This window comes from Oryctolagus cuniculus, chromosome 1, assembly GCF_964237555.1.
Source record: "Oryctolagus cuniculus chromosome 1, mOryCun1.1, whole genome shotgun sequence".
Classification (NCBI taxonomy): Eukaryota; Metazoa; Chordata; class Mammalia; order Lagomorpha; family Leporidae; genus Oryctolagus; species Oryctolagus cuniculus.
In genome coordinates, this window is record NC_091432.1 from 97592748 (window position 1) to 97604353 (window position 11606).

The following is an 11606-nucleotide window of genomic DNA, read 5'->3' on the forward strand; positions in this document are numbered from 1 at the left end:
TTCATACATACTGGCATCGTGGTTGACCTGAAGGAGGGAATCAATGAGAAAATCCTAAATCTCATGTTTGAGTGGATATTAAGAAGTTAGGGATTATTGTCTATATAGAAACATCTGCCAGCTCCTTGGAGTTAATTTCCCAGCATAAATTTCAAAATTTTTTTTCAACAAGAAAGGGATTTGGAACAATTTAGCCTATAGCTGGCCCAATCTAGAGAACTATAAAATCTTTTGTCCACCTAAAATGGTTGGTGCTGCCTCAAACTTCTAAAAAAAGGACTTAGTTAATCTGATCTGAGATTTTTTTTTTAAGATTGATTTTTTTTATTTGAAAGACAGAGTTACAGAGAGAGGTAGAGACAGAGAGAAAGAAAAGTCTTCCATCCACTGGTTCCCTCCCTAGATGGCCAGAATGGCCAGAGCTGAACCGATCTGAAGCCAGGAGCCAGGAGCTTCTTCCAGGTCTCCCACACAGGTGCAGGGGCCCAACGACTTGGCCATTTCCACTGCTATCCCAGGCCATAGCAGAGAGCTGGATCAGAAGAGGAGCAGACAGGACCAGAACCTGCGCCTATATGGGATGCCGGTGCCTCAGGCCAGGGCTTTAACCCACTGTGCCACAGCACCAGTCCCCCTGAGATTTTTTTCAAAATCGTACTTCCCACTCTGTTTCAAAGCAAAAAGTCTGCCAGCATTATCAAGCTCCCAAGATAATTATCAGAATATGTGGCTACAGAATCACTGGGGCTCAGATCTATGCTGAAATAGGGACACTTTACCTTGACAATTGTTTGCAACCTCTAGGCTCAATTCAGTAAGTATACATCTGTGTCACTCCTCATCATATTAAAACATCCCAATACTCCGTGTGTTTTCCCACATTCTGCCCCCTCCCATTCTCTGCCACACTTTTTATCCTTCTCCCCATTCATCTTCCCATGACTTCCTCTCTTTCTGAACTTGCCACCATTATCTCAATGCAAAGTAAGAAAAATCCCAACATCATCAATTCCCCCCAGAGCACTGCACAATCTGATACCATCACTCTATATATCACTTCTCTAGAAGAAAAAGGAATGGCAACCCTCACCATTATACTTCTGCTTTCGGGCATAAAAAAAACTCTCCTCTTTGAAGTGGATGTTATTAACCACCAGTTAAAAGGGACCACCTACTTGCCCATGTTGTCTGCTGACTTTTGTCTTTGCTCTCCATTCATCAATGGTTTTTGTCATTTGGTTTATTCTTCTTGTGTACCCCAAGTTATATCATTATCCTGAGTAATATTCAGGTCAACTGAGATGCTTCATTGAGCCCCTCTCCATGTAGTTCCTTGACTTCCAATCAGCCTTTGCCTCTGTTACTGAACTTACCCACCCCAGTGGACTTGTAGTTGATGTTGTGGTCATTCACCTGCTCATCTTACACATGATGACCACTTCTCTCCTTCTTTTTGTACCTTAGTCACATAAAAGAGAGGCCTTTAATCCATTTTTTAAATGCTTTGTTAGGTCTAATGCAGCCCCTTGGTGCAGCAGTGGTAACTCAAGTAGATGAGTCCCTAAAGTCAGTCCCTGGCTCCAGGTATTTGAGGAATGAAACAGTAGATGGTGTATTATTCTCTCATATTCTCTCTCTCTCTTTCTCTCTACCCCTCAAATAAGCAAATGAAAAAGGAAATGTAACAACTGATACCACAGAAATAAAAACAATAATCAGGAATTACTACAAACATCTGTATGCCAACAAACTGGGAAACCTAGAAGAAATGGATAGATTCCTAGATACATAGAATCTATCAAAATTGAGCCATGAAGATATGTAAAACCTAAACAGACCAATAACTGAATCAGTAATAAAGACCTTCCCAACAAAGAAAAGCCCAGGACCAGATGGCTTCACTGCTGAATTCTACCAGACATTTAAAGAAGAGCTAATTCCAACTTAAGCTATTCAAAACAATAGAAAAGGAGGGAATCCTCCCAAACTCCTTCTATGAAGGCTTCTATGTAGCCTATATCATTTTATTCCTTGCAACAAAGATACAACAGAGAAAGATGAAACAGAGAAAAAGAACTATAGACCAACATCCCTGATGAACACAGATTAAAAAATCCTCAATAAAATATTAGCTAATAGAATCCAACAACACATCAGAAAGATCATTTACCCACATCAAGTGGGATTTATCCCAGTAGGCAGGTCTGGTTCAACATTTGCAAATCAATCAATGTGATAAATCACATTAACATACTGAAGAACAAAAATCATATGGTTATCTCAATAAATGCAGAGAAAGCATTTGATAAAATACAACATTCTTTCATGATGAAAACCTTAAGCAAGCTGGGTAGAGAAGGAACATTCCTCAACACAATCAAGGCAATTTATGACAAACCCATGGCCAGCATCCTACTGAATGAAGAAAAGCTGGAAGCATTCTCCCTAAGAACCAGAACCAGATAAGGATATCCACACTCACCATTGCCATTTAATATATTCCTAGACGTTTTAGACAGAGCCATTAAGCAAGAAAAAGAAATCAAAAGGATACAAATTTGAAAGCAGGAAATCATACTATTCCTGTTTGCAAATGACATGATTCCAAATACATAAGTGATCCAAAAGACTCCACCAAGAGACTATTGGAACTCATAAAAGAGTTTGGTAAAGTGGCAGGATATAAAATCAACACAGAAAAATCAATAGCCTTTGTATACACAAACAATGCCATTGCTGAAAAAGAAGTTCTAAGATTAGTTCCACGTGGCCATCAAAGAAGGAGGTACCTTTCTCTGAAGGGAGGAGAGAACTTCCACTTTGACTATGACCTTGTCTGAATAAGATCTAAGTCAGCGAACTCAAAAGGCTTCCACAGCCTTGGCAACTCATGACTAGAGCCTAGGGTGATTACTGATGCCATAAACAAGAGTGTCAAATTGTTAAGTCAACAACAGGAGTCACTATGTACTTACTTCTCATGTGGGATCTGTCCTTAATGTGTTGTCCAATATGAAGTAATGCTATAACTAGTACTGAAACAGTATTTTTCACTTTGTGTTTCTGTGTGGGTGCAAACTGATGAAATATTTACTTAATATATACTAAATCGATCTTCTGTATATAAAGAAAATTGAAAATGATTCTTGATGTGAATGGAATGGGAGAGGGAGCGGGAGATGGGAGGGGTGCGAGTGGGAGGGAAGTTATGGGTGGGGAGCCATTGTAATCCATAAACTGTACTTTGGAAATTTATATTTACTAAATAAAAGTTAAAACAAAAGAATAGTTCCATTCACAGTAGCTCCAAAAAAGAATTAAATGCCTTGGAATAAATTTAACCAAGGATGTCAAAGATCTCTACAATGAAAATTACAAAACACTAAAGAAAAAAATGGAAGGTGATATTAAAAAATGGAAAAATCTTCCATGTCCATGGATTGGAAGAATCAGTATCATCAAACTGGTGATCCTACCAAAATGCAATCCCAAACAAAATACCAAAAACATTTTCTTCAGAGCTAGGAAAAAAAAAAAAAAAAAAAAAAAACACTGCTAAAATTTATATGGAAACACAAGAGACCCCAAATAGCTAAAGCAATATATATAAAACAAAACCAAAGCTGGAGGCATCAAAATACCAGATTTCAAGACATACTACAGGGCAGTTATTATAAAACAACCTGGTACTGGCACAAAAACGGACTTGTAGACAAATGGAACAGAATAGCAAGTTCAGAAATCAATCAACACATCTTCAACCAACTTATGTTTGACAAAGGAGCAAAAATCAATCCCTGGAGCAAGGACAGTCTCTTCAACAAATGGTGCTGGGAAAACTGGATCTCTACATGGACAAATATGAAGCAAGACCCCACTCAAAATGGATCAAATATCTAAATCTATGACCCAATATCATCAAATTTTTAGAAAACATTGGGAAACCCCTGTAAGACATTGACATAGGCAAAGAGTTCTTGGAAAAGACCCTAGAGGCACAGACAATCAAAGTCAAAATTGACAAATGGGATCACATCAAATTGAGAAGCTTCTGCACTGCAAAAGAAACACTTAACAAAGCGAAGAGGAAACCAACAGAAAGGGAGAAATTATTTGCAAACTAAGCAACTGAAAAAGGATTAATATCCAGAATATATAAAGAATTTAAGAAACTCCACAACAAAACAAACATCCAGTTAAGAAATGGGCAAAGGACTTAAATAGGCATTTTTCAAAAGAGGAAATCCAAATGGGCAACAGACACATGAAAAAATGCTCAGGATCACTGGTCATCAGTGAAATGCAAATTAAAAACACAATGAAGTTTCACCTCACCCTAGTTAGAGTAGCCCTCATACAGAAATCAACAAACAACAAATGCTGGAAAGGATATGGAGGAAAAACGTACCCCAAACCCCTGTTGGTGGGAATGTAAACTGGTGCAAGCCACTGTGGAAGGCAGTATGGAGATAACTTAGAAATCTTAATAAAGACCTACCATATGATCCAGCCATCCCACTCCTGGGAATTTACCCAAGGGAAATAAAATCAGCATATGAAAGAGTTATCTGTACCCTCATGTTTATTGCAGATCAATTCACAATAGCTAATTTATGGAATCAACCTGTATGTCCATCAACAGAAGACTGGCTAAAGAAATTATGGCATATGTACGCCATGGAATACTACACATCGCTGAAAAAAAAAAAGAAGTCGTCCTGATGTCTGCAACAAAATGGATGCAACTGGAAAACATATTTAGTGATATAAGTCATCCCCAAAAGGACAAACATCATATGTTTTCACTGATCAGTGGTAACTAATAGAGCACCTAAAAGCTAATCTATGGAAGTGAAATCGTCACTTTGATATCGATGACTTTGGATAGCCCTTGTCTTGACTGTTGAGGAACAGTTTTTTTTTGTTTTTTTTTTACACTATTTGTTGAACTCTTTACTTAACATTATTAAACACATGTGTATAAAGTTAATTGAAGGGGCTGGCATTGTGGCATAGTGAGTGAAACTACCGCCTGCAGTGCCAGCTTCCCATATGGGCACTGGTTCAAGTCCTGGCTGTTCCACTTCCAATCTATCCCTCTGCTATGGCCTGGGGAAACAGTGGAAGATGGTCCAAGTCCTAAGGTCCCTGAGCCCACATGGAAGACCTGGAAGAAGCTCCTGACTCCTGGCTTCAGTTCAGCACAGTTCTGTCCATTGCAGCCAACTGGGGAGTGAACCATTGGATGTAAGACCACTTTTTCTCTGCCCCTCCTTCTCTCTCTGTGTAACTCTTTCAAATAAATAAATCTTTTTTTTTTTTTCAAAAAAAGTTAATTGAAAATAGATCTTAATAAAAAATAGGAATGGGAATAGGAGAGGGAGGAGGAAGAAGGGTGGGATTGTGGGTAGGTTGGGAAGAATAACTATGCTCCTAAAGTTGTATTTATGAAATGTATGAAGTTTATATACCTTAAATAAAAGGTTTTTAGAAGGAAAAAACAATCTGCCATGCAGTAAGCCTACAAAAACAATATATAAATAAACCCTGTTAGGCTCTATAACTTCAACAAAATGTTCCTTCCAAAGACAATATATAAATAAACCCTGTTAGGCTCTATAACTTCAACAAAATGTTCCTTCCAAAGTTACCATAAACATCTAATAGGCATATGAAAGAAATATTTTCAACACAAAGCTAAAAAAACTGATGTCATCACAGATGGTATGGATATTATCACTATTTTACTCTAATCTTGTTTGCTCTTTCTCAATCTATTTTATATTCCAAGTTTTCCAAACATTACATGTTGATATTATCTATTATCTAGGTTGTTGAGTTTTTTTGTCCCCTTCTTTTCTGTCATTTAGAGATCTACATTCAACTATACATTATGAACAAAGAGCTATCTTCCATTCTCATCCCATATTTTTAATGGTTATCTTTTGACTTCCCAATTACAACATGCCAAACTTCTTATCCGTCACTCTATATCCCTGTTACATCTAAGCCTCCAAATTGAGTCATTCCAGAACCGCTTTTTGTAATCATTCTCATATGAATCAACATCTTAAATTCCTTGTGTCTCTGTCATTACTTACTCTGTCCCATACTTTTAATATATACTATGATTTAGTTCAGAGACTCCTACTTTATCACTGTTGTAACTACCACTGTCTCTTATATCTTCTTGCTTTTTGTCTCAGTTATATCCCCTCTAGTCCATTCTCTACATGAATCCCAGAGTGATTCTCCTAAAACACAAACATAATTCTGCCACTTTACTAATTAAATAACTATTATATAAGCCCTGTTGACTAAATAGGGCAATGGAGATTAATGGGCACTTAGATAACCAAGTTGAGAAATCAGGAGGGAAGTCTAGGTTGGAAATGAAGCAAGATCACTCTAAGGAAACCTCCAATCCATAAGACAAACAGTAATAACTACATAACTATCTGAACTTATAAACAATTTTTGTGGTAAAAAAAATCCATAGAAAATTATCAGAGAAGGAAATATAACACCTTAAAAACAGTTAATTTACCTAATACAGGGGTAGGCAGTTAGCCTAGTGATTAAGATGTCAGTTAAAACCCCAAATCCCATATGCAGTGTCCAGGATTCAATACCTGATTCCACCTTCTGACTGCAGCTTCCCTTTAACGCAGTCCCTGGGGGCAGTGATGATGAATTCCTGCCACCTATGTGGAGACCAGAATAGCATTCCCAGCTCCCAGCCTTGTCTCTCAGCTCAGCTTCAGCCATTTTGGGTGGAATCTCTAGTATATAAATAATTTATATAAATAAACAGAATTTAAATATAAAATCTTCCAATTAAAAAATCAAATTCAAATGAGAAATAATTTTGCTGGACAATTAACACAAAAATGTGCTTAGTCTAATAATTAAAGGATGCAAATACAACAAAATGTGACAAAAATATAAGACTGCCAATATAGCAAGAGTGAGAATAAATTTCAAACACTTGGCAGTATCAATTAAAATTTAAAATGATCCCTCAATACTACTTCTAGGACTTTGACATACTGTTTGTATTTTCAGGACTATAGATACAAGCTTAACTTTGTATAAATAACTTTACTTATTTCGATGTTTGTTTTATACTAGCTCTATCTTAAAATAGAAATCTTCCTTTTCCTACTCCTAAATGCCTAGCAATAGAGAAAGTTTAATTCTCTAATAAATATCAATAAATTCAATTATATAATCATTAAAAATAATGAATTAGGTACCTACATGTGATAACTGGATTGGTGTCCATAATAACCCCAGATGAGAAAACTGAAACACAGAGATTATGTAACTAGCACCAGGCCATTTCACTCTCCCTGCAGCACTGGCATCCTATATGGGCACTGGTTCGAGTCCCGGATGCTCCTCTTCCTATCCAATTCTCTGCTGTGCACTGGAAAAGTGGTGTAGGATGCTCCAGATGCTTGGGCCTCTGCACCCACATGGGAGACCCAGATAAGGCTCCTGGCTTTAGATAGGCCAAGCTCTGGACTTTGTGGCCCTTTGGGGAGTAAACCAGAGGATAGAGGACCTCTCTTTCTCCCTCTTTCTGTAACTCTCTCAAGTAAACAAGCAAAAAATTTTTAAAAAATTGTGACACTGGGTTCTGAGTCCTTTCTCCATGGTTTATTTACTTATTTTTTTAGAGGATTTATTTATTTGAATGGTGGAATTACAGAGAGGTAGAAGCAGAGAGAGAGGTCTTCCATCCACTGGTTCACTCCCCAGATGGCTGCAACAGCCAGAGCTGCGCTGATCCAAAGCCAGGAGCCAGGAGCTTCTTTTGGGTCTCCCATGTGGGTACAGGGGCCCAAGGACTTGGGCCATCTTCTACTGCTTTCCCAGGCCACAGCAGAAAGCTAGATCAGAAGTGGAGCAGCCAGGACTTGAACCACTGCCCATATGGGATGCTGGCACTACACGTGGTGGCTTTACCTGCTACGCCAAAGCTCCAGCCCCAACTCCATGGTTTAAATACACTCTCAATAACAGAAGTGCATTAAATTAAAAACTACAGTGTCAGGCCGGTGCCGCAGCTCACTAGGCTAATCCTCCGCCTTGCGGTGCCGGCACACCGGGTTCTAGTCCCGGTCGGGGTGCCGGTTCTGTCCCGGTGCCCCTCTTCCAGGCCAGCTCTCTGCTGTGGCCAGGGAGTACAGTGGAGGATGGCCCAAGTGCTTGGGCCCTGCACCCCATGGGAGACCAGGAGAAGTACCTGGCTCCTGCCATCGGATCAGCGTGGTGCACCGGCCACAGCGCGCCGGCCGTGGCGGCCACTGAAGGATGAACCAACGGCAAAGGAAGACCTTTCTCTCTGTCTCTCTCTCTCTCACTGTCCACTCTGCCTGTCAAAAATTAAAAAAAAAAAAAAACTACAGTGTCTTCTTAGATGGATCAGCTAAAAATATTAAATAACCTCCTCCATGCTAGGAACCATGCTAAGAATTAGTAATAAACTTATTAACAAGACAATGGAGATTTCTTCCTTTATGGTACAAAAGTGAGTTATTTTCCTAAATTTGGGAATATTGTTTGTTAGATGCACTAAGTTTCAGGTGGCTGTGAAATATCTGCACAGAACAGAGGAAAAAATCTGTACTAGAAGTGTTTTTAATGATTTATTTGAAAGAGCAACAGAGAGGAGGTAGAGAGGGATTATTTTTCATCTGCTAGTTCACTCCTCAAATGGCAGTAACAGGCAGGTTTCCCACATGGGTGGCAGGGGGCCCAAGTACTTGGGCCATCGTCTTCCTATGTGTATTAGCAGGAAGCTGGGTGGGAAGCAGAGCAGCTGGGACATGAACTGACACTCTGATCTGGGATGCCAGCATCACAGGGGGAGGCTTAATCTTCTGTGCCACAATGAAGGCTCCCCTTCCCTAAAATTAATATTTTTAAAAATTAAATGTACTTTTGGGAAAACGTTAAAGCAAATGAAGAACACCACAGTAAGGGGTTGACACTGTGGTGCAGATTAATTCTCCGCCTGCAGCACCGGTATCCCCTATGGGCGCTGGTTCTAGTCCCGGCTGCTTCTCTTCTGATCCAGCTCTCTACTATGGCCTGGGAAAGCAGTGTAGAATGGCCCAAGAGCTTGGGCCCCTGCATCCACGTGGGAGACCTGGAAGAAGTTCTGGCTCCTGACTTTTGTTTGGTTCAGTTCCAGCCGTTGCGGCCATTTGGGGAATTAACTCTGTCTGTAACTCTACCTCTCAAATAAATAAATAAAATCTTAAAAAAAAAAAAAAAACCACAGTAAAATAATTTTGATTAAAAACAAAAAAACAAAGAACAGAGATAGGATAAGATACAGATGGCAAAGAGGCAGAAAAACAAAGAGAAAGAAAGTAATATAAAATAGACAAAGCAGCAAAGTAGGAACTCTTTGATTACAAGGTATTTGATATAGAAGAAAAAGGCTGAGAGTATTATTTTTTTCTGAAAATTTATGAGGCTTCCTTCTCAATCAGCTTTACAAAAGAGAAGGGGAGGTGTTCTCCATGAAGTAGGTGACTATGTAATTCAGCATTCTGTCAGGGCATTTTTGTGTTGGACAAATGTTAAACCAAATAGGACCAGTATCAGGAGTATCCCAGTCCAACCAGAATGGAGGCATGGTAGAGAGATTATAAAAGCAGCTGTAATTCCTAAGCTGTCCTATATACCTATATTACACAACTTCAAAACGCCTACTACCAAAAAGTTGATTTTATTACCCTGGCTCCTTCACTCTGGTTTTATCCGGTGATTGGTTTGGGGCCACACAGTACTAAAGTGTGATAATTACCAGTTAAGATCAGACCTCAAGACAGCTTGAGCACCTCTTGGAGTCCTGCCATCCACATTAGGTCAAACACTGCCCAGCCTGGCTAGGATTTAAGTATCATGAGGAAGTTCAGCCCTGCTGCTCATCCACTTGATATCCAAATAAGCCTCAGAGGCTACGCAAACTTGCCAGCCAGCAGATAGACCATAAGAACCTAGTCAAGATCAAAACTGTTCCATCAAGCGCAGCCTAATTTCTTTTAAAAGCATGGGCACAGTAAACAGCGGATTCCAGCCAATTTTGGAGGGATTATTCTACGTACAGCAATGGCTAACATGACTCATTTGAGGAAACCTACCACCTCAGAAATGCAGCAACGTGGTTTTTTAGAGTAGTGAACCAACCTAACCTATTGCCCTGGACAGGTGTGAGAAATCCAGGGCACTTTAGCCAAAGCCCTAGTAGACATTATGCTTCTTTTTTGGCTTGTTTTCTTTAGTTTCTTCCAGGAAATTTAGAGTGCTCTATAGAAAATTAATTATTGGTTATTTTCATGCTTTGCCTAGGAAATTAAAACCTGACACTAATATCACATTGCATTAAGTAACATTTTACAGTTTACATACTTTATAACCATCGTTTTCTTTAAAGACACCAAACAAAACAAATTAGAGAGCACTAGCATAGCAAGTACCAATATCCCATTTAACAAGTGAGGAACTCAAGTGGAAGGGCAAGTTCAATGACGGACAAGCAGCAAATAGCAAAGCTAGAATACTTAAAATTATACCTATCAGCCGGCGCCGCAGCTCACTAGGCTAATCCTCTGCCTGCGGTGCAGGCATCCCGGGTTCTAGTCCCCGTTGGGGTGCCAGTTCTGTCCTGGTTGCTCCTCTTCCAGTCCAGTTCTCTGCTGTGGCCCAGGAGTTCAGTGGAGGATGGCCCAGGTTCTTGGGCCCTGCACCTGCATGGGAGACCAGGAGGAAGCACCTGGCTCCTGGCTTCGGATTGGTGCAGCTCACCAGCCGCAACATGCCAGCCATAGTGGCCACTTGGGGGATGAACCAATGGAAAAAGGAAGACCTTTCTCTCTGTCTTAACTCAGTCAAAAAAAAAAAAAAATTATACCTATCAATTTCCACTACAACTTCTCCTTTGAGCACTTATGCTAATGTTTGGGTGGTATTTTTCAGGTAATGCTGATGTTTGGGTGGTATTTTTCAGGTAGTTAATTAAATTGATGAGGCACCGTTTCCTTTCTTATAAAAGGTGGGGATAACATGGCTTAGCTCAAGTTATATTGATGGGGCCAGTGCTGTGGCTTAGAATAAACCCCCACCTGCAGCACTGGCATCCCATATCCATGACAGTTTGTGTCAGCTGCTCCTCTTCCAATCCAGCTCTCTACTTATAGCCTGAGAAAGCAGTCGAAAATAGCATAAGTGCTTGGGCCCCTGCACACATGGAGCCTTGGAAGAAGCTCCTGGCTCCAAACTGGCTCAGGTCCAGCTGTTGCAGCTCTCTGGGGAGTGAAGCAGTGGATGGAAGACCTTTCTCTATGTCTCTTCTCTCTATATATAACTCTACCTTTCAAATATTTTTAAAAAAAATGCATAAAAAGAATATACTTTGTTTAAAAAAAAGAATTATGTCGAAGAATAAATAAAATAATGTATTAATGCATAGCTGAATACTAGTACAAATGTTAAGCCCCTGCCCCACTTACCAAAACAGGACTCAGGTTTGTTAATCTCTACACTTAGTACAATGAGCATCACATGAAATAAACTTTCAGACAGGCAAA